Here is a 23388-nt window from a genome sequence, read left to right on the forward strand (position 1 = left end):
CTTTAAACCCTTTATGGCTACCCACTGCTCTTTGGATAAAGGCCCAAGGTCACGACAAGGTCTGCAGCATGCCCCGCTTCCTGGCTAAACGTCCCCTAAGCAGACTTCACAAAAGGCACCTTCCGCTCTGTCTGTCCAACAGCCACAGAGCACTCTTGCAGTCACACACTGTTTTCTCCTCGTCTTGTCCCTGTGCTGGGAGCAGAAGGCATATAAAATTTATAGTACCCATGACCCTAGGAAGCTTTCTTCACGGTCTTTAGCACTAGCTGCAGCTAAGCATTTGCAGGCTATCTGATCACGCGTTACGTCCGTCTCTCCTGAACAGTAAAAGTCTTACAGCCGTGACCCAGCACGGTGCTTTGGTGATAGAAGGTACGCGACAAATTACCTGTCAGAGGAGTATGCGTTAATGACTGGATGAAAGGAAGAGGTGGAAGGGAGAAGACCAAGAAGGGAGGGGGAGAAACAGCTACTTAGACGACGGGTCCAAGTGTTGTATGAAAGTAATTGGACACTGGGCGTCAGAGGTCTCAAGTATGTCCGTGACTTCAGCTAACAGCCAACAGCCATTACCACTAATGACAATGTAATCCTAGGACTACATAGTTATTATTACTGAACGTAATAATAAAGATCCATCTTGAGGACGAAAACCCGAAATCTAGTATGAAAACTTACGTTTGCGACAGCATTGTTTACGATAGGGAAAAACTGAAAACAGCCGTCAAGTCCAAAGTTGAACACATGGTCACATAAATTCTGGAAGAGCTATGAATTAGTTACATGACACATAAGAGTGGTATTTACAGAGTTAACACCACGGGAAATGTTTGAATCATAACAAGTGAACAGAACACAAAGCCGTAAACACAGAACAACTTCAGCTTTTGGAAAACAACGCGCCCAAGTGGCAGGTACCGACCAACCCCACAAGAAAGGCTTCCTTTCTGAGGCAGCCCGATTCTGCCCACCTTCCTCTGAGAAGGCCAGGCTTCCTCCCCAGACCCGGAGGAAGGATTGTGGGGCATCTAATAACCTCCTCTTGGCGATTCCGTTTCTCCCGCCAGTGATACGTGTGACAATTCTGGCCAAGAAAACACAAAAAGCTGTCAGGGCTTCCTGTGACAAAGGATTCCTGCTGCCAACAGGTGATGTCCTGCGGTGGCAGAGTGGAGGCCGGGACAGGGCCGAGCTGCTCAATCAAGCAACCCCAGCACCGGCCTGTGTGCGGGATAAGCCACATGGCGCTGTGTGAAGCACGCCAACACGTACGGATGTCTGTCAGGCGTAGTTACCAGTGATTTTATTCAATTTAATAGTTTTCCGCAATTTTCAAGTTTCCTGTTATAAAGCATTACCACCCCTCAAATGGGGGGGGGGTCCAGTAAGAATAGGAAAACAAATACAAACGGCATAAAACTTGCCCTTAGGATGTGCGAAGCCTAGGGGCGCCGGGGGCTCAGTCGGTTAAATGATTGGCTCTGGACTTCAGCTCAGGTCATGATCTCACGGTCCCCTCCCTCTCTGCCCCTCCCCTGCTCGCACTGTCTCTCTCCCTCTCAAAAATAAACATTAAAAAAAGCAGCTCAAAGTGTAGTAGTGGAAACAGTGTAAGACTCCACCTCGCAGCTACCAGAACAGCTCAAATAAAAACACCTAGGGGCGCCTGGGTGGCGCAGTCGGTTAAGCGTCCGACTTCAGCCAGGTCACGATCTCGCGGTCCGTGAGTTCGAGCCCCGCGTCGGGCTCTGGGCTGATGGCTCAGAGCCTGGAGCCTGTTTCCGATTCTGTGTCTCCCTCTCTCTCTGCCCCCCCCCCCCCCCGTTCATGCTCTGTCTCTCTCTGTCCCAAAAATAAATAAACATTGAAAAAAAAATTAAAAAACAAAAAAACAAAAAAAACAAAAAAAACACCTGAACAGTATCTGAACCTGGGGAGGCTACGGAGCAACTAGAACTCTCATACGCTGCTGGCGGGAACACGAACCGGTGCCACCACCGTGGAAACTGTTTGGCCGCTCCTTCTAAGGCTAAGCGTCCCACCACCGACACCCAGCAACTATACTCCCAGGCACTTACTTAACCAGGAAGATACAAAGAAGCGGCCACAAAAAGACGCCATGTAAGAAGGCTAACAGAGACCCCCGCAAGAGCAGGAAGGGGGAGTTGCCACCTAATGGAGACAGAGTTTCGGATTTGCAAGAGAAAAGGTTCTGGACGGTTGGCGAATGTACCTAAGACGACTGTACCATATGCTTGAAAATGCTACACTTCGTGTAGCAATGTGTTTTGTACCTCAACAAAAAAAAGACGAAAAAAATGGCCATAGAGCTTTATTCTTAAGAGCCCCAAACTGGAAACAAACCAAATGTCCATCATGTGACGAACGCACAAACACCCGATGTCCGTTCACACACAGGGTAACGACACGCGCGACCCGCCTGATCCCGACCGGAAGAACCACGCACAGAAGTGCACGTTCTAGAACTCCATTTGTGTGAACTTTTACAGCAGCTCAGCTAATGTATGGAGATAACAGACATCACAACAGTGGTGGCTCCGGGGAGAGTGGTTTCTGGCAGTGGCGTGAGGGACCTTTCTGGGGTGATAGAAAGGTTTTAATTTCCCGATTTGGATGGTGACTAGCGGACATATATATTTATCAATATTCACGGAAATATTTGCCGTCTATTGCACGTAATTGTATCTTGATAAAAAAGGGTCTTAGGGAAACAGCACGTAAGGGCTGGAGGGGCTCCACCCGTCCTTTGGCTACACATGGACAGCCACAGAGAAACGCTACGCCGTGCGGCGACTCGTGGATATGCTAAGCACGTTAAAATTAAAAGAATTATGCATATATATGTTTCAGTCTCAGTTTTGTGGAACAAGCTTTGATATTCTGATAAATTATTTTAAAAGGGAAAAATATATATGCACTAATGTAATGTAAAATAAAATATAGACCATCTAATTCAAACTGATTTTATTTAAAACATGATGCAGCATTTTCATAAAATATTTGTTAAAATCTAAAATAAAACGGAGTATTAGCTGTTTAAAGTAATAAAAAAAGCAAAACATAAAATACTGGAATACAGAATGAGAAAAAAATACTTTAAAGCTTGCAAGCAAAGGAAGAAATCAAAAAGCACAAAATGCGTCTACAGAATAACGAAAAGCAGGTTTTGTATGTTTAATGAAAAAGCCAAAATTAGACGGCAAACAACAAATCAGAAAAATATCCACGGCAGATAAAGTTGTTTTTATAAGGAGCACATATTCAGGTTTTTCAAGGGAATTTGTCTAATTTGTAAAAAGTAACTTAAATGCAATTAAGTGAATAGACAAAATATTGACTGGGAATTTAAAAAAATGGAAATAAACATGGTAACCGTCTGTAAAGAGCTCAAACTTAATCATAAGAAAAGACACATTAAAACCAGACAGTAATTTTCAGTGTAACAAAGCTTTTCCGGTTTTCGTTAAAACGCCCGGTCCCGGAGCAGACAGGGCGCTGGGCAGGGTGCTGGGCACGCGGTCTTCGGGAAGCGCGTGGGGACTGAGCCCAGCACCGCAGGCCACAGCAGGTGCAGGCGGGGCCCGGTGCCTGGAGGGGAGCGTGGGGTTACACAGCGGCCCTCACCCCAAGCGTCTATTTCTAGGAGAACTACTCTGTGCTAAAGAAGAAACAAAAGGGCACCCGCTCCCTTTTTCGTTGGGAGTGGGCATGGCACAGGTAGGCTTCTGGAAGGTAAGGCCCCTCTCCGGGAAAGACGGATGTGCTCTGTATGGAGGGCAGACGTGGGCCTTCCCGGGGACAGGGCGGAAGACCAACACCGCACAGCCCCGGGGCCGAAGCGCCACTGGCCCCCCATCCGGCCGCCACACACCCCGAGCCAGCGCGGGGCCGGGAACAGAAGCGCCCGGACGAGGCGAGGTGCAGATGGCCACGCAGAGCTGCACGGGGGCGAAACGCAGTAAGTCCCTGAGAGAGACCCGTGCACCTCTACGTCTGCAGCCCAGAGACGCACACAGAACTTCATTTACTTAACAGCTGCGACTGTAAAACCTCAGAAAGGTCAGGGGGGCACGCACCACAGGCCGGCCTCTGCAGGGTGAGGTGAGCTGCAGGTCTCATCTCTTTTAGAATTTTCTAATTGGGATTTTTTAGCCTTTCTTGAGTGTTTGGTATTCAAAAGGAAAAAAATGTTAAAGTTCACAACTCTTGATCCCAAAACTCCCAATCAAAGAATGAGTTATTTATAAAAGGCTTAGAACAATGCCTGGCACATTATAAGTGTTCAAATACATGTTTTAAAAATAAATACCCTAAGGAAAAGCCTCAAACTATGGAAAAAGCCTCCATATACACCGTATCATTGTTGAGAAAGGTTTGAGTGGGGAGCGAAACATTTCACGGGGTGGAATTTCCCGTGGCTTCTCCGTGGGGCCCGACCTTGGCCTGTGCAGGCACACGGGGAGAGGCTCTGCGTTTGCAGGGTGGGCCCGGAGTCCTGGAGTCTGCAGACATTTACAGCGAGAACTGTATCTATCAGGCAGACTGGAGTCCTCATCAACACGGTGCCAGCATTTTCTCCCTGTGGGCAGACTTTCATTCATGCATTTAATAAACACTTATCAAGCACGTGCTACGTGTCAGGCACTGTCCTAGGTCCTAGAAACACAGCAGTAAATGAAACAAAAATGCTTTCACTCATTATTCTCATGAAGCTGATGTTCTAACGAGGAGAGACAGGCAACAAAACAACCATGCAACACCGATGGGTTATAAGTGTTAAGAGAAATAACGTCAATTAAGGACGGGGGCCCTCAAATCTACAATAGGGCCGTGTTCCGGTGTTGATCCATAAGCAGAGAGAAGGGGGCCTAACCCATCGACGGAGGCCCAGGGAGGCTTCTGGGAGAATCGTGACCTGAACCCCAACAGCAGATCGTCTGAGGGCGTGGGGAAGGGCAGATGTGGCGGGAGCACGGGTGTGGAAAGGTCAGAGGGCACAGGAGCAGGGCCACACAGCAACAACTTGACGAACAAGCAAAACCAGGGCAGGTGTCCCAGCCGGAAGGCTCCGGAAGGGCCTCGAAGTAGGATCCGAGCAGGGGTGTGCGCACACGGACACGCGGCAGTCATCCCACGTGGTTACGGACAAGCGGTTTACTCTGGCATCCCAGGAGTGGGCCCGTGACACACCTGTCCAATTATGGTGTCCCTGTCCCCTTGTCCACAGTGACCAGCTTACAATGCAGAAGAGCACCGCAAAGTCATCAGCTTGGGGCTGCCGGTGCGTACAGAGAAAACAGCAGAAAATGAGGCCAATAAGCAAAAAAAGGAGCAGAGAAAGGCAGGGCCAAGAGTCTGTGACACTATTTCAGCCACACCTGAGGCTCATCCTTGGACTTCCAGTTAAATTGTCAAAGGCGGAGGGGCTCTTTTTTGCTCGAGTTCACACTGGGTTTCTGCCATCTACGACTGGGTTACCGCACCCTCTTTTTGGGAAAGAGCTTTCCTCTGTGTGTGGTGGTGACGGGGTTCAGGGGGGATGAGAGCATACACCCTGGTAGAGTTTCTCCCATTAGGGTTGATGAAGACGGTGAACTGGGTGCTTTAGGGCACCTGGGAGGGTACAGAGGCAGTAACAGCTTCTCAGGTGGAGGAACTTGGGGGGCGTGTTAGTCTACATGGGTGAGGAACATAAACCTGTGAGTTGGTATAATCCACTTTACAGCCCTAAGACATCGTCAAATAGAACCCAGAACGACAGCTGACGGAAACCACCAACAACATCAACCGTTTGAAACCAGTTTACTCTGCCCACATTAATGCCCATTAGTCACAGGTCTTTCCTAAGTATTTCATATTGCGACAAAGCTGGTATCTTGAACTCTTTACCTCTATACCAAACAATCATCTGGTGTTCTCCAGAAAACTTAACTCAGGCAGCTGGACCCAATATGGTCCAAACCTACGATGTTAAAGCAAAATAAACTGCTATATCTCAAGAGATCACTACAGATGCCCAGAGCTCAGATTCTCTTCACATATTTGAAAACTCTCATCAGTTGGTCACAGATCAGAATTCCAATCTTGGTCTGAGACACAGCTTTAAATCTTCAGGTCCTTGGGAGCACCTGGGTGGGTCCGTCAGTTAAGTGTCTGACTTCAGCTCAGGTCATGACCTCCGGGTTTGTGAGCTTGAGCCCTGCATCGGGCTGACTGCTGTCAGCACAGGGCCTGATCTGGATTCTCCGTCCTTTGCTCTCTGACCCTCCCCCACTGGCGTGTGCACGCTCTCTCTCAAAAATAAACAAACGTTAAAAAAAAAAAAAAAAAAAACCACCAAATCTTTAAGTCCATGAATAGGAAAGATGCTCATATTATACTGTTACTGTGTAACAGTGGCTTAAGGCAGCCTTTGTGTATTGAGCAATGGGTCTCAGTCTGGCAGAAATAACAACACCTCAAGATTTTTTCTTCTTTCCACAGGCAGTTCCCAAATACCTACTGTGTGCCCACGATCTCAGCACCGTGTGCCCGTGAGCCTTTCCTTTTTCTCTGGGTGAAAAGGCCAACTCTCGGTTCACATCTGGACCATGCTGGGTAAAATGTAAAATAAAAGATAATTTATCGCTGAACAATGTGAAATATTATTCTTGCAGCAAATACTGGCCCTCTAAGCTCTGCTTATGCCGCCCTTATCCCCCTACACAGGGTCACACTGCCAGGGCGCGCGCGCGCTCTCTCTCTCTCTCTCTCTCATCACTGAGAAATAACAAGGCTCAAGCTCCATACAGCCTGAGAAGCCTGGGTTCTGGGTTCAAGTTCCAGTTCTGCCATTAACTAGTCTCAGGATTGTGGCTGAGACTCCTATTCTGCATCTGTAAAATGGGGATATGCTTACTTCCTGCACTGGGTTGCCGGACGAATGAAAGAAGTTAGTGTATGTAGAGCGCTTGGGACAGTGTCGGGCACACAGCAAGTGCTCAATAAGAAGCAATTATTAATTAATAATTACTTAATAAGTGAAGCCCTAACCTCTTTCCAGTTCTACAATTTTATGAGGTCTTTGGTAGCGAGACTGTGGGTTTTGACATCCCCTCCCCCCAAGTCTGCTTCATCGTATCCGGCAGAATAGCCAACATCCAAAAGAGCAAAAAGTTCCCCGCTCTCAATCCGCCGAAGCAACGGGGCACCTTCAGCAAGGGAGCAAGTTCAAGCGCCTGGGTGCCGTGCCCTTACTCATAACAGCTTGACACTTGGAATTCTGACAATTACCGTGCAAAGTAGACATCATTACCTTCGTTTTGCAGATAAGCCCGAGTAGGAGCGGAGAAGTTAAATAACTCAGTGTCGCACAGATGGCAGACGGCACACCTGACTCCAAAGCTCACGCCCCTTTCCACTCTTACCTCTCTGCGGCCCGTGCAGCAAGCACGCAAGTGTTTGTTAAATAAAGAAAAAGACATTCGGATGCTTCGACGCGAGGGGGACAAGCCTTGCTTGGTAAAGATGGAGTTGGCACCTTCGCCCACATCCGCTCCACAATCTGACGCTCCCCGTGACCTACTCGGCCTCCCCCTCCGGCGGCTGCCGCCGTAGGGACCTCTGTGTGCCAGTGCCCTGCCCTCCCGGCTAGGCGCCTGCTGAGACTGCCCCCCCGCTGCCCGGAAAACCCAAGGACAGGTATCCCTTCTGGAAAGGCAAGTTTCCCAAACTCTGACATCACACGGAACACCTGCGGCAGGCTTACCCGCTAGCGGGGCCCAAGAATCACGCCGAGCGGATGGAGGACGGAGGACGGGGAGGTGACGCAACTAGGCCTCCCGCAGCAGGGCCAGGCCGAGGCTCGGCGCGGTGGCCGCGACCCGCAGCGGGCTGTCCACGGCGGACGCCCACGCCTTCCCCGCGGGAGGCGCGCAGGGCCGGCGCGGGCCAGCCGGGGGGCCGCGGGGCGCAGGCAGTCCGGGCGGGGAGGCGGCCCGGGAGCCCCGCGAGCCCCGCGTCCAGCCGCTCTCGCGCCCAGGGCGGCGGCGCCCCCGGTCCCCAGCTGCTGGGCTCCGGCCGGCACGCGCGCCAGAGCATCCGCGCGCCCCGGGCGCACACGCGCGCGCGCACGGGCGGGCGCACACGCGCGCACGCACGCACCCTCCACCCCCGCCCCCGCCCCCGCCCCGCGCCCCCTTCCTCAGCCGCTCCAGCCGGGAAGGGGATGCGGAGAAGGAAACAGCCTCTTACCCGGTGCGGTGATCCTCCGGGCCGCGGCCCGACCCCACAGCCTGCCACGGCCGCGGACCCTCCCCGCCCGCCCCCACCACGTAGCCGCGCCACCGCCGCCGCCGCCGCCGCCGCCGCCGCCGGGAATCAATGGCCCGGTCGCCGAGTGGTGACGTCACGGCGCGCCGGGCGTGGGCGGCAGCACCACGTGACCGTCGCCTCTTTTGTCTGCGTCGCGGTGGCGGAGGTTCCGCCGTCCCGGGCTCCCGGGGGCTCGCCGGGGTGCTGGTGCGGGGGGCGGCCCGCGGGTGCGCTCCCGGCCTGGCGCGGCACGAGGTGCCTCGGGGGTTTCGGTGGCGGTCAAGTGCACGGGGCCGGTTACGACGACGCCGCAACCGCTGGTCCTCGGATGGCCCGTTTATTTATTTGTTTTCGGATGGCCCGTTTGATTTCGAAGGTCATTCGGTGTTCGCCCTCTCACCGCCCGACCCACTGACTTCAGTGTGGGGATGAGTCTCCATCCTTCACCACTGCCGCCCCTCGGAATTCGTCTCCATCCTGATTTGTGTTTACAGCAACTCTTCCATCGCTGCAACGGACTTTCACGTGTATATTCATTATTAAGCGATATAACACTACTTTCGTTTTTTAACTTTTGTCTAGCGTTCTGGACTTTTCACAAAGATGTTGCTAAATGTCTTGGCCCATTCAAGCTGCTTTAACAAGCCACCACGGGTTTAGAAACAACAGGTTCTCAAGGCTGGAAGCGGGGTGCCAGCCTGGTCCCCTTTCTGGGGGTAGACTTCTGATGTGGCCGAAGGCCTAGGGGTCTCCGTGGGGGCTCTTTCCTGCACCCCCAATCCCAGTCGCGAGTGCTAGCGCTTCCCAGTACGAGGGCTTCAGCGTGCTTATCCCGGGGGGACACCAGCATTCATTGTCACTGCCACATAATAGTCCATTATGTGAGTGTATCATTGTCCATTCTCCAGCTGCTGAACGTTATGCAATCTCTAGGTCTGTTTGCTTAGTTTTGCTTTTGTTGTTTGTTTGTTTTTGCGATTTCCAACAGTGTGGTGACGAGCAGTGCCTTTTGTGTTTCTGTACAAAAATTTCTCTTGGGTACGTTTACCTACGAGTAGAATTGATGGGCTTTGGGTGTGTCACGTTCGACTTTATGTGATGGTGCCATATCTTTACCCAGAGTGGTTATGCCCCAGTTCCACTTGTACCAGCACCGTATCTCCCCTCACACTGCAGACTTCTTGATTTCGGGCCATGAAAGGGGAGTTATGTAGTGTCCTGCCCTGGCTTTATTGGCATATCCCCGAGGTTCAACATCTCATATGGTGTGTTGGCCATCTGTAGTTCTTGACTGTGAAATACAAGTGTCTGGGGCTGGAGGATTTCAAGGCAGAGCGAGGAAAAAGATAAGACCACGAGGTGGCAGTAACACACACACAGGCTTTCTTTGGGTCACCTTTGACAGATTTGTAGGTGGGGAAGGCCCTCAGAACTAGACAATCCAGAGACTCTGGAGCATTTAGATGGAGAGGAGACCAGATGTTAGGTGACCAGATGTTAGGTGTCCGTTGCTCTGCAGCCCAGCAGGAAGTCGCTGGGTCAGAAAGCTCTGAAGGGCAGCCGCAGGTTGGGGTCATTATAGCCACAGGGTTTATCTTCTCTGTGACCAGCAGATGTTGGGTGCAGTTTCATGAAGTATGCAAAACAGGCACGTGGCTCTAAGTGGCTAACAGCTTGTTGGAACAGTGGATGTGTAAAAATTTGAGGTTGGTACTTACTGGCAGGCTTTGAGTTTATAGGTCCCAGCCGGCTGTACAGAAATAAACAACCTAGGGGGCCATCCTTGACTCACTTTTATGATACCCAGTTCATGTCTTTTCCTCACTGTTTTTTTTTTCTAGTGGATTGTACTGAACACTACTCCTTGGTCACTTATGTGTTGCAAATTTCTTCTCATGTCGTGTTGCTTGTCTTTTCACTTCCTATTTGGATAAAAATGTTCTTTTTAAAAAAAATTTACTTAAGAATTTTACTTTTTAATTTTTAAATATTTACTTATTTTGAGAGAGAAAATGAGCAGGAGAGGGGCAGAGAGAGAGAGAGAGAGAGAAAGAAAGAATCCCAGGCAGTCTCGGCACTGCCAGCACAAAGCCTAACATGGGTTTCCACCTCACAAACTGTGAGATCATGACTGGAACCAAAATCAAGAATTGGATGCTTAACCAACTGAGCCATCCAGGCGCTCCGATAAATACATGTTCTTAACTTTGAGTTTATAAATGTTTATTCTGGTTTTTTTCCGCACCCCAATAGACATTAACTTATACTTCCAAACATATTTAGTTTTGTTTTTGATGTTTGAATTCTTACGCTCTCTGGAATTTACTTTGCTTTATGGTTTTACTTTTTACATGCATATGAGTTTTCCACCCCCCAGGTTTGTTTTTTTACTAGCCCCTCCTTACCCAACTGATTGTCATGCCAACTTGGTCATATATTACCATTCCGTTTGTGCATGGCCGTATTTCTAAACTGTCTATTCTGTTCTACTGGACAATTTGTCTTAGTGTCCACACCACACTGTTTAATTACCATAGTTAAATAAAAAGTCTTGGTTATTTAGGAGGGAAAATCTTCCTTATTTTTCTTTTTCATCTTCCATCTTGGCTATTCTTGGCCCTATGTTTTTCCAGACATATTTTAGAACGAGCTTCTCAAGTTGCGTGGGCACACACACCCACACACATACACAAAACCTGTTGGGATTTTAATTGACATTGCATTGAATATACACATAAGTTTGGACAGAATTCACATCTTTATGATTCTGAGTCTTCCAATTCATAAACAAGGAATAGCCATCTTTTTACTAGGTCTTCATTAATGTCTTTTCAGTAAAGCCTTATTATTTTCTGAATCCAGATCTTGCACATTTTTTGTTGGGTTTATTCTTAGATACTTTGTAGCTTTTGATGCTATTGTAAGGGATATTCTTTAAATTTACACTTTGTGATGGTCTGTTGCTGGAGTAGAAATAAATTTGAGTTTTGTATATTGATGTTGTATCCAGCCACCATGCTGGATACAACACTTAGTCTTTGATTTTAATAATTTGTTCTAATAATTTGTAAACAATATGTAGACAATCATTATATGAAAATAATGTCAGTTCCAGTCATTTTTGCTTTTTATTTTTCTGAAAGTATAACACTAATTAACAGAAATGGTGATGTTCTCCTGACATTCTTGACTTGGGCAGTCTGGACTTGATTTTGAGTTTTGAAAAGTAAATTTTGAATTATTTTGTAGAATTATTTTTGGTAAATAAATTTAGAATGATATTTTGGTAGGCTTTTTGTAAACCCCCTTTGTCAAAGAAGGTTCCTCTTGTTCCTAATTTACTGAAAAGTTTTTATTTTGAATGGATATTGAATTTAATCAAAAAATTTCTACAGCTAATGAGATGATCATATTTTTCTCTGCCTTTAATATATTGATAAAGGACATTTATAGACTTTCTAATATTAAATTGTCCTTACACTCTTACGATAAAGTACTTGACCATAAATTATGATCAATTTTCTATGCTGTTTTACTCAGCTTATATGCTATGTAGGCTTTTTACTTTTGTATTAATGAACATCATGGGCTTGTGATTTTCCTTTCTCATTCTGCCTTCATCTGTGTTTTAAGGCTCATAGAATGATACAAGGAGTATTCCTTCTGTTTAGATGTCCTCTGGAATATCTTTCCCTTCTAGTTTTGGTAGAATTCACCTATAAAACTATCTGGGCTGGGTATTTTCTTTGTGGAAAGAGATTTATTTATGTATTTATGTATTTATTTATTTATTTATTATTTATTTATTTATTTATTTATTTACTTATTTATATTTTTTTGAGTAAACTCTATACCCAGGGTGGGGCCCAAACTCATCACCTCAAGACCAAGAGTTACCAGGTCTACTGACTGAGCCAGCCAGGCACCCCTGTGGGAAGATTTTAAAATACTGCTTTCATTTCATTTATACTCATGAGACTGTGAGACTGTTTAGGTATCTTATTTCTCCTTGAAGCGGTTTAAAGAACGTCTCCACTTCCTCTAAGATTTCAAGTTTATTGGCGCAAAGCTGTTGGTAGTGTTGTCAGTCCCTGCCGTGTTTGCAGTTACCTCTCCTTTCACATCTATAATATTGCTTGTGGTAGACTGTGTTACTGTTCCTCCAATATTTGCCCCCCTTCTTGTAAGAGGACTGCACATTCACACCTGTTACCTGATTTGAAGTGCCTCTTGTGGGAGGAATATGGACACCCACTCGTCTGGCAATGGCTTTGGTCACAGTGACATCATATCTGAGCAGAAATTTTAGAGGCTGTCGTATGGGTCTGCCCTAGCTCTCTTGCTCTTTCTTCTCTGCCATGAGAGTGGCACGGCTGTCCCTGGGGGTCCCCAAATGGAGAGGACACGTGGAGGAAAGTCTGATGGTGATTCTGTAGTTGGCCTATGCAGCAGGCAAAAACTAAACGAAATTTGGAATTTTGTCAGCTACCACGGCATATTATAGTCAAAAAATTTATTTTATTTACATCCAAGCTGGTTAACATTTAGTGTAGTGATGATTTCAAGAGTAGAATTTAGTGATTCAGCACTCACACACAACACCCAGTGCTCATCCCAACAAGTGCCCTCCTTAATACTCATCACCCATTTAGCCCATCCCTCACCCAACACCTCTCCAGCAACCCTCAGTTTGTTCTCTGTAGTTAGGAGTCTCTCATGGTTCGCCTCCCTTTCTCTTGTTATCTTATTCTTCCTTCCTTTCCCCTATGTTCATCTGTTTTGTTTCTTAAATTCTACGTGTGAGTTAAATCATATAATATTTCTTTCTCTGACTGATTTCACTTAGCATAATACCCTCTAGTTCCATCCACATAGTTGCAAATGGCAAGATTTCATTCTTTTTGATTGCCCAGCAATACTCCATTGTATATATATCTCACATCTTCTTTATCCGCCCTTCTGTCCATGGATATTTGGGCTCTTTCTATACTTGGGCTATCGTCGATAGTGCTGCTATAAACATTGGGGTGATGTGCCCCTTTGAAACAGCACACCTGTATCCCTTGGATAAATACCTAGTAGTGCAATTGCTGGGTTGAAGGATAATTTTATTTTTAACTTTTTAAGAAACCTCCATGCTGTTTTCCAGAGTGGCTGCACTAGTCAGGTGTGAGGTGGTATCTCATTGTGGTTTTGATTTGTGTTTCCCTGATGATGAGTGATGTTGAGCATCTTTTCATGTGTCTGTTCACCATCTAGATGACACTTCACTTTGCAGAAGTGTCTATTCATGTCTTTTGCCCATGTCTTCACTGGATTATTTGTTTTTTGGGTGGGGTGTTGAGTTTGATAAGTTCTATCTAGATTTTGGATTCTAACCCTTTATCTGATATGTCGTTTGCAGATATCTTCTCCCATTCTGTCGGTTGCCTTTTAGTTTTGCTGATGGTTTCCTTTGCTGTGCAGAAGCTTTTTATCCTCATGAGGTCCCAATAGTTCATGTTTGCTTCTGTTTCCCTTGCCTCTGGAGACATGTTGAGTAAGGAGTTACTGTGGCCGAGGTCAAAGAGGTTGCTGCCTGTTTTCTCCTCTGGGATCTTGATGGTTTCCTGTCTTATGTTTAGGTATTTCACCCATTTTGAGTTTATTTTTGTGTCTGGTGTAAGAAAGTGGTCCAGGTTCATTCTTCTGCATGTCGCTGTCCAGTTTTCCCAGCACCATTTGTCGAAGAGATTGTCCTTTTCTCACTGGCTATTCTTTCCTGCTTTGTCGAAGATTAGTTGGCCATACGTTGGTGGGTCCATTTCTGGGTTCTCTATTCTGTTCCATTGATCCGTGTCTGTTTTTGTGCCAGTACCATACTGTCTTGATGATTACAGCTTCGTAACACAGCTTCAAGTCTGGTTATAGTCAAAACTGACTGATAAATTACTTATGTTATTTTTTCTCTGTGATAAATCACTGCAGAGGCTATTTTGTTGGCCTTTTCACAGAACCAACTCGTGGATTTTCTCTGCGTCTTGGCTTCCTGTTTCATTGTCTATTTCTGTTTCTGCTCTTATAATTATCATCTCTTTCCTTCTACTTTCTTTGGGTTTATTTTGTTTTCTGCTTCTTAAGTTTTGTGCTTACTTTATTAATGTTTAACCTGTCCCCCCTTATATAAAAAACATCTAAAGCAATAATTTTCTCATGAAGGACTACTTTTCATATCCCACTTTCCTTCCCACTTTCCCACTTCATATCTTTCTTTCTTTCTTTCTTTCTTTCTTTCTTTCTTTCTTTCTCTCTCACTTTATTTCTTTCCTTCTTTCTTTCTTTTTCCTTCTTTCCTTCTTTCTTTCTTCTTTCTTTTTTAAAGTAGGCTCCATGCCCAATGTAGGGCTTGAGCTCATGACCCTGAAATCAAGAATCGCATGCTCCTTCGACTGAGCCACCCAGATGTCCCTCCCACAAGTTTTGATAGATACTGTTTTCATTATCATTAAGTTGTAAAATGTATCTAAGTTTTTATTATGGTTTCTTCTTTGACTCATGAGTTATTTAAAAAAAATGTTCTTAAATTTCAGAATCTATCAGAATTTTAAATTAATTCTAAATACTTGCATTGTGATCGGAACGTAGTTTTTGTGATAGTTTTCTCTGGAATTTGTGGAAAGTTGCTTTTTGGCCTAGTATATGCTCTGATCTTATAAATGTTCCATGTGTGCTTGAAGAAAGTTTGTTTTCTTTCACTATTGGGTATAAAATTAATATATTGGTGCAAGCTTGTTACTTTTGTTGTTCAAATATCCTGTATCTTTGCTGATCTTTTTTTCCCTTTTTCTGTCTGCTCGGATCAGTAGTCATAGATGAAGTCGTGCTGAAAACACAGTTTTCATGACAGGACTACCACCGGTGGTACCTTTGTCAATTTTTCCTTGTAGTTTTTACCAGTTTATATTCTCTGTATTTTAAACGTGTTTCATTAGGTGCTTATATGTTTAGAATTGCGTCAGTACAATTTTTGGTTAACTAAATCTTATGTCATTACACACTTATCCCTTTCTATTTCTGTGCTGCTCTTTATCTTAAGGCTTATTTTTTGTCTGATACTAACATAGTCAAATCAGCTTTCTTGTAGTGAGCATTTGCTTAGAATGTCATTTTGATCCTTTTATTTTCAACCTAAGTTCTTTTGCTTTAGATGTACTCAGATACATAGCCGGGTTTTTGAAAATTCTTAACTGGCAATCTCTGTTTTGTAACTGTCAATTTTTGGTCACATGTATTTGTTGTCATTGTTTTTATATATATTTATTTTATTAAAAATATTTTTAAGTTTATTTTTACTTATTTTGACAGAAAGAGAGAAAGAGAGAATAAGTGGGGGAGGGGCAGAGAAGGAGGGAGAGAGAGGGTCCCAAGCAGGCTCCACACTGTCAGGCGAGAGCTGGACATGGGGCTCGAACTCACAAACTGTGAGATCATGGCCTGAGCCGAAATCAAGAGTCGGTTGTCTAACCGACTGAGCCGGTCAGGCGTCCTGCAGTTCCTAATATATTTAGACTTTGAGTCTATTTTACTTTTTGATTTCTTCTTGTTCTATGTATTTTGTTTCTGATCTTTTTCTTTCTTGTGTTCCTGTTCTTGGATGAACTGAGTTCTTTCTGAAACTTTTTTTTTTTTTTCCCATTCCACATTCTTCTTTTGAAAGATTTGGAATTATACTTTCTCTTTTCCTAGGGTTTTGTTTTTGTTGTTTTTTAATTTGTCACGCATTCTAGTTGAACAAGGTCCAGGGTTCAAGCAGTGTTGACACTGCTCTAGACAGCACAGGAGCTCTGAAAGCTTTGGCCCTTTGCGCTCTCCTTCAGGCCCTGTCGTATGTGTGTTTGGGTTCACGCACAGAGAAAGGAGAGCCGATGCGAGGATGTGTCTACCAAGTGGCTGCCACTTAGCACAACTGGGACAGCTCAGCCTTGGGGGGCTGTCCTTCCAGAAGCCGTAGAAAGCGTGTCTCAGGGGTCTTCAGTCACTCCATAAACTCTCCTGGGGAGAGAAGACAGGAATCTCCCTACCGACGCGTTTCCTTCTGTCGTGAACGTCGACTCCCCTGCCCTTCTGTGTTGTGCCGCGTGTCCCCCGCTGTCTGACCGCGGGCGTCAGCGGGGCAGCCGCGGGGCGGGGCCGTCGGCGCACCTGCTTGGCGTCTGTGCACAGGGGACAGCGGCGGTGGCTGGCGCTGAAATTCAGCGTTCTGGAGACAGGTGGGGCCGAGGGACTGAGCACAGGACGACCAGCAGGGAGGGAGAAGGGACGGCACGTTAGAGGCACCGGTGCGGGGGCGCGCTCGTCCTTGAAGACGTCCTTGAAGACGTGCAGGAACAGTCCAAGTGCGGACTCCCTTTGTTGAACCCTCGTGCGCGCCGTTTGGCCGTCACGTCCTTTCTGTCAGCTCCGGTGGGACGCACGCGAGTGTGGACCCCTAGCGTCGGGAGTCACTAGAAATGGAGGGACAGGCCGCTGGGCGGAAGGGAGGTGTGTGGGTGCAGAGGCTTTGGCTGCGGGGTTCGGGAGAGAAAGAAAACTAAGGCAAAGGAAGTCTTTGAAATGGCCCGTCTCCGTGTCCCTCCAGGAGTGTTACTAAATATGGCAGGTCATGTACGAGAGCCACATCACAGTGTTCTGTCACCTTCTGCTGGGCTCTCGAAGTTATTATTGGCAGAATTTTTCATTTGAGAGAAGGTTTGAAAGATACCTCTGGGCGCTGTTAAGCACTTCCTTTTTCAGACTCACTGAAGTAGGCAGAATAAATAAAAATCACGCAAAGATGTTTCAAACCAGATTGTGTCAGATCAAGCCTCCCATCAAGAACAATTAGAAAGGTGTGGGGCGCCTGGGTGGCTCAGTCAGTTAAGCGTCAGACTTCGGCTCAGGTCATGATCTCGCGGTTGATGAGTTCGAGTTCCAGGTCAGGCTCTGTGCTGACAGCTCGGAGCCCGGAGCCTGCTTTGGATGCTGTGTCTCCCTCTCTCTCTGCCCGTCCCCTGCTCACACTCTGTCTCAAAAGTAAATAAACGTTAAAAGAAAAAAATGTTTTAAAGAACAATTAGAAAGGCTGGGTAAGGTATTCCTAGAATGTCTGAGAGCACAGAAAACGGGTCAAGACACTGCAGGAGAGCCCCATGGGGTGAGGCCAGAACTTGGCCCCACTTGAGCTCTTTGCCGATTCTGTTGTTTCTAATTTAAAAAAAATGTTTATTTATTTTGAGAGAGAGAGAGCGCGAGCAAGCGAGCGCAAGTGGGGGAGGGGCAGAGAGACAGGGAGAGAGAGAATCCCAAGCAAGTTTGTGCTGTGAGCACAGAGTCCGATGTGGGGCTCGAACCCACGAACTGTGAGACCACGACCTGAGCCAAAATGGAGAGTCAGACGCTCAGCTGACTGAGCCCCCTCCCACCCCTCCCCCCCCCCCCCCCCCCCCGGGAGCCCCTCTTTACCAATTCTGGAGTTGAGTCTGATAGGACAAGGTGAGCAGAGCTTCTGGAAGTTTCCCAGGGAGATGATACTCGGAGTTGAGGGCTCATCAGTGAGGGGGGTCCTGGCAAACATCCCAGGCCTTCCCGTTGGGTCCCCAGGAGTAAGGATGAGCCGAAACAGGCTAGCGCTCCCAGAGGTTGAAATCCAGCTTGAATCAACTCAGTGGTGGGTTTATTTGGGTGGTTTGCCCTGTCCTAATCTGTCCTGTAAACAAGAACAAATCCTCTCTGGGTGAAGATAATATTATCCACTACTTCAAATTATCTCTATATTGTTTCCCACATTAGGTCTAGCACCTGATGACGAGGCATGTGAAACAGGGAAGCCTTTACCAAAACCTTGGCGAGAGGGACAACGGAAGAGGCCCCCAGGAGATACAGATATTGGAGTCATCATACCCAGACTTTAAGACAACTGTGATTCACGTGTTCTAGAAATTAAAGTGTAAGATGGACAATTTCAGGAGAGAATTGAAGACTATAGCAAAAGTACCAAAGGGAAACTCTAGAACTGAAAAATGCCATAACCGATACTAATAATAGACGGGTTTAACAGTTGATTAGCAAACACAAAACAAAAGAAAGCAGATATAATGATACTAATATTACATAAAGGAGATTTTAATGTTTTAATGTATTTGTTTTCTATAGTCTGATGTTTGATATCAGGTATTTACTACTTTTATATTGCTATCTCTTCTTAGTGAACTGACTTCATTATCATTATGAAATATTCTTCTTCATGTCCTTCTATCTTGCTACTGACTCTAAAATCTCAGTTCCATTGACTTTCGTAGATTCCTGTGCCAATACCACACTGTGTTTGTTTGTTCGTTTAAATTTTTTAATTTGAGGGGCGCCCGGGTGGCTCAGTCGGTTAAGCGTCTGACTTCGGCTCAGGTCATGATCTCACGGTTCGTGAGTTCGAGCCCCACGTCGGGCTCTGTGCTGACAGCTCAGAGCCTGGAACCTGCTTTGGATTCCCTCTTTCTCTGCTCCTTCCCTGCTCTCGCTCTGTCTGTCTCTCTCAAATGTAAACATTACACAAAAATTTTTTTTATTTGAAAGAGAGAGAGAGAGCACACACATGAGTGGGGAAGGGGCAGAGGGAGAGAGAGAAAGAGAGAGAGAGAGAGAGAGAGAGAATCCCAAGCAGGCTCCAGGCCCAGTGCAGAACCCGACACGGGGTTGGATCTCAAGGACGGTGAGATCATGACCTGAGCCGAAATCCAGAGTTGGACACTCAACCGACTGAGCCGCCCAGGCGCCCCTGGACCACATTGTTTTTATTCCTATGCATTTAACTTGTTCCTGCCTCCCCTCCAGGGTAAACGTTCCCAACCAGTTTTTTATTATCCCTCAGAGGCGCTTACCACAAATGGGGTCACGGTATAGACATCGTCTTACCACTTACCTTTCGTTCCCTCAACATCCAGATTTCCATACAGCTCTACGCCACCTTTAGAAATGCGCTTTTTGGGGCGCCTGGGTGGCTCAGTCGGTTGGGCGTCCGGCTTCGGCTCAGGTCACGATCTCGCGGTCCGTGAGTTCGAGCCCCACGTCGGGCTCTGGGCTGATGGCTCAGAGCCTGGAGCCTGTTTCCGATTCTGTGTCTCCCTCTCTCTGACGCTCCCCCGTTCATGCTCTGTCTCTCTCTGTCTCAAAAATAAATAAAAAACATTAAAACATTTAAAAAAAAATAAAAAAAAGAAACGCGCTTTTTGTTGTTCATGAAAATAATGCTCTTACCTGAAAATTCGACAAACACAAACAACAAACCCTTAATTTGCTTCTACCGGAGAGGCCGTCTGTTTCAGAGTGTCCCAGGGGCCTCCGGGCCTCCTCCTGCAGCAGACCCTCCCAAAACAAGACCCCCTCATCTGATGAGGTCAGCCTGGCCGCCACCCTCCGCAGGCTGGTCCTGGCTGGGGTCTCCCCACCCTTTGCAGGGGGCCCGGGGGTCGGTCGGTGGATGGTTTGAGGGCTGTGGGGAGGGCAGGGAGGGACGCGGCGAGCCCGGACAGCCCTGCAGGTGCTCGCTGGGGGAGAAGCCGCACCGTCCGCCTGGTCCTGCGGGCTCCTGACCTTCATAGGAATTGAACAAAAACAGCAAGATTGGATGTGGAAGAAAGGCTGACCTTGAGGTAAAGCTTTCTTTGAAGTAGTTTCTAAAAGGTCCTTTAAAGTTAAACAGAACATTTAATGAAAACATTTCCAGGCCAAGGTAAGCGCGCTCTGTAGTTTGATGCGAGGATTCTTGATGAACAGAAGGTTATGTTTCCAGAAGTTTCCAGAACAATTTACTCAACTGTCTCAAAAACTAAAGGCCACCTCTGAGGTCTAACCAGTCAACCAACCAACCAACCAACCATGTCCCCCTCACTTTTTTTTTTTTTTTTAAAGCAGAGAAAATGTCTTTTAAAATGTAAGCCCTGGGGTGCCTGGGTGGTTCAGTCAGATTCTTGATTTCGGCTCAGGTCGTGATCTCACGGTTCGTGGGGTGGAGCCCTGAGTCAGGTTTTGTGCTGGGCTCTCTCCTCTCTCTCTCTCTCTCTGTCCTCCCTGCCCCCCTCCCACACTCATGCACTCTCTCTCTATAAAATAAAAATTTACAAATTAAAATGTAAGCCCTAAGTCTACATTTAGGGTCACTCTTTGACTTGTTAGGGGGAGAAATTCAAAAAGAGGAGACTAATCTATAAGCAGAATCGTCTTGCGTGTAAAAAAAAAAAGTCACTTTTCAGAAAAAATAAAAACCTCAAACAGGAGACATAATGATAGAGATTTGGGGTGAACTCACTCCCCCAGAATGATCCCTATCTGTCATTGAGAGGGTTCCCTCCCGCTCTCCTGTCTCAGCCAGTGCAGACTAAAGCCACTTCTTATTGTGTTCCTTGTATCCGATTTCTTTTAATGTCCCAATGGTTAAAAAACACAATTCTTCTTAGAGAATCTTCAGGAGTTTTGGATGAAGATTTAAGCTAATTTGGCTGCTGGCACCAGATATTCTCCCGTGCATTTTATTCCAGGAAGAGCCATTTGGTCGGCGTTCTACTGGAAGTAATGTAGTTACTGCGGGGAAGAACCCATCTTATGTCTGATGACATCTTTAATAAAAATAAAACACACTCTGTGTCCCTGTTTCCCCAGCCTGAGAACGAAGGACGCTAGGCAGCGGCAATGTGACCTGTTTGTGGCTCCCCCAGCCGCGACGGGAGCCCCCCGACTGAGCAGCCGTTTGTGTGGCTCTAGGGAGGCTGGCTGGAGGTCCCCGCTCAGGGCGCGACTGGCCAACGATGCCGGGCGGGCGAGGAGAGCCACTCGCCCCCACCTCTCGGGCCAGTCAGCTCTCCTGCGATGGCCCTGTAATAAGGGGGGTAACGCTCCGCTGGGTAGCGCAAAATTTGCAGTTGTGTCTGCCTTTGGTTTACTTCCTGTTCTCTGCCACCGCTGCAGGCACACGTCCGCTCGTCTGCTGGCCTCTCTCCCTCCCGCCATCTCGCTGGTTATTTCAGGCCCCCGCGTCTCTCCCGAACCCCTGTGGCTCGTCTGCGGCCGTTCAAGTTCCCGGGCGCGGTACCCGCGGACCCGAGCCGGTGGTTGGGCATCACCCTTGGGAGGGAGCCTGGGCCTCGTAGCCAGGCCGCCCCCCCCACCCCCGCCCCGCCCCGCCCGCCTGCCTGCCCTGACAGCGGGTGTTTGTCGTTCCTTTCTTCCTCCCTCCCTCTGTCACCTGATGAGCTCCTGCTGAATGTCCACCACCAACTGGACTCTGATCCCCTCGGGGAAGCTGTCCTCCGTCTGCCAAGGCTCAATGAGCTGTCCTTCCCAAGGGCCGCAAGCTTGAGTTTCCTCCTCTGCCAATGGGGATAATAACCCCTTTACCGTATGGATTCGGTATCTGTCTGGTGGTCGGTAAGGTTTCCATATATCCTGGTTTATGACTGTTGTCCCAGGTCGTGTCTGGTTAGGGGTCAGCAAGGATGGAGACCAGCTACAGGCCACAGTTTAATAGGATTGAGAGCCAAGACTGCATAAACGTGACCTGAACTCCAAGAAAGTCGTGCCCAGGAGGATGAGATGGCGAACGGCACTGTGTGTTTCAGGAGCTTCTAGAAAGTTCATTGACCTCAATCTAGACAGCCGGCCCTCGTGGGGGTAAGAGCCCCTTTCCCAGGGCTGCAGTTCACTCAACTGGCTCATCTGGTGCCTGTTTAGTTCTTGAGGCCCCGTTCAAAAGCCCAGCCTCCTCTGTTCACCGACTCTGAACTGTCACGATTTTGGTCAAGCCCAATCATTCTGCTGGAAATGAGCTCTTCAAACCTTCCGAATGTGCACCCACGACCGCCCTCTTCTGAGACACTCCCAAGGAGGTGGCCCACCTTCCCTCATTAAGCAATGAACTTAGCCCTGCTCCTTAACAGGTCATTTTGATGATCTCTTTGAGGAATCGGCCGTCAGCACCCCTATTACTCTGAAAAGAATCCCAGTGTGGATGATAAGTCACATGATTCCTATTATAAATTGTGTTGCCCTGTTAATATGTAACACTGACTGTCCTCACTTAATCCTTCTGATAACCTCACCAAGTAGGTTAGTGAGTTAGCCTTGAACAGACATAACAATGAAGGCACAGGTCAGTCATCTATCCAAGGTCCCACAGCTACTGTAACACACGGGATTACAACCCAAGGCACAGGACTCCAGAACTGACATGCTTTCTAAAAACCTTAGTTTTCCTTTTACAGAAAAGTTACAATATAGCACAAGCACTCCCGCCCTTCCCAGACGTTGGGGAATGAGTCGTCAGTGGGATGTCCTGTCACCTCCCAAACTTTAGCATTTGTCCTACGCACAAGGACCTTCTGCACGACAGCCACACAGCTGTCGAAATCAGGAGGGTGCCACCAGCACCGTCTCCCCTCAGATCACGTGAGGTTTGCCGGCGGCCTCCGTGAAGATCAGTATTGCAGAAGATTCTGGGTCGGAACTGCCCCTTGCATTCAGTCCTTCCATCTCCTGACTTTCCTTCCGTCTGAAACACTTCTTCGGGGGCCCTTGGGTGGCTCGGTTGGTTGAGCACCCAGCATCGGCTCAGGTCACGATCTCGATGTTCGTGGGTTCGAGCCCCGCGTCGGGCTCTGTGCCGACATCTCGGAGCCTGGAGCCTGCTTCGGATTCTGGGTTTCCCTCTCTCTCTCTGCCCCTCCCCTGTTCGTGTGGCTTCTTTCTCTCAAAAATAAATAAAACATTAAAAACATTTTTTTAAGTAAGCATTAAAAAAAGTTAAAAAGACACGGAAATACTTCAGGCTTCCCTTGACTGTCCTGACCTTTGGTTACTCTGTGAAACGCACACTTTGAGTTTGCTGTTTCCTCGGGGTCGGGTTCAGGTTCCGCGTGGCGGACGCGGCGCCAGGCACCCAGGGCACCCTGTCAACCGGGACACGATGCTGATTCGCCCCGTGATGGCGGCACAGGCTTCCGTCACTTGATCGACGTGCTGTCTGCCAGGCGTTTTCACTATAAAGTTATGCTTTTCCTGTTTGTAGTA

At 47.5% G+C, this 23388-nt stretch overlaps 1 protein-coding gene across 6 annotated transcripts in view; it reads right to left on the reverse strand.

Moving 5' to 3' along the window:
• ADAR (adenosine deaminase RNA specific) overlaps nt 1–8383 on the reverse strand; it is a 38609-nt gene extending 30226 nt beyond the window's left edge. For 4 of the 6 annotated variants that reach the window (XM_045456035.1, XM_045456033.1, XM_045456031.1 and 1 more), the window contains exon 1: nt 8257–8382. The gene's annotated coding sequence lies outside the window, so the exon portion shown is untranslated. Of the gene's footprint in view, nt 1–7771; nt 8085–8256 lie in introns of those variants that run through there. The other 2 variants (XM_045456036.1, XM_045456037.1) reach the window with 2 other exon arrangements.
• Between the last annotated feature and the right edge of the window lie 15005 nt (nt 8384–23388).

This window comes from Leopardus geoffroyi, chromosome C3 (genome assembly GCF_018350155.1).
Source record: "Leopardus geoffroyi isolate Oge1 chromosome C3, O.geoffroyi_Oge1_pat1.0, whole genome shotgun sequence".
Classification (NCBI taxonomy): domain Eukaryota; kingdom Metazoa; phylum Chordata; class Mammalia; order Carnivora; family Felidae; genus Leopardus; species Leopardus geoffroyi.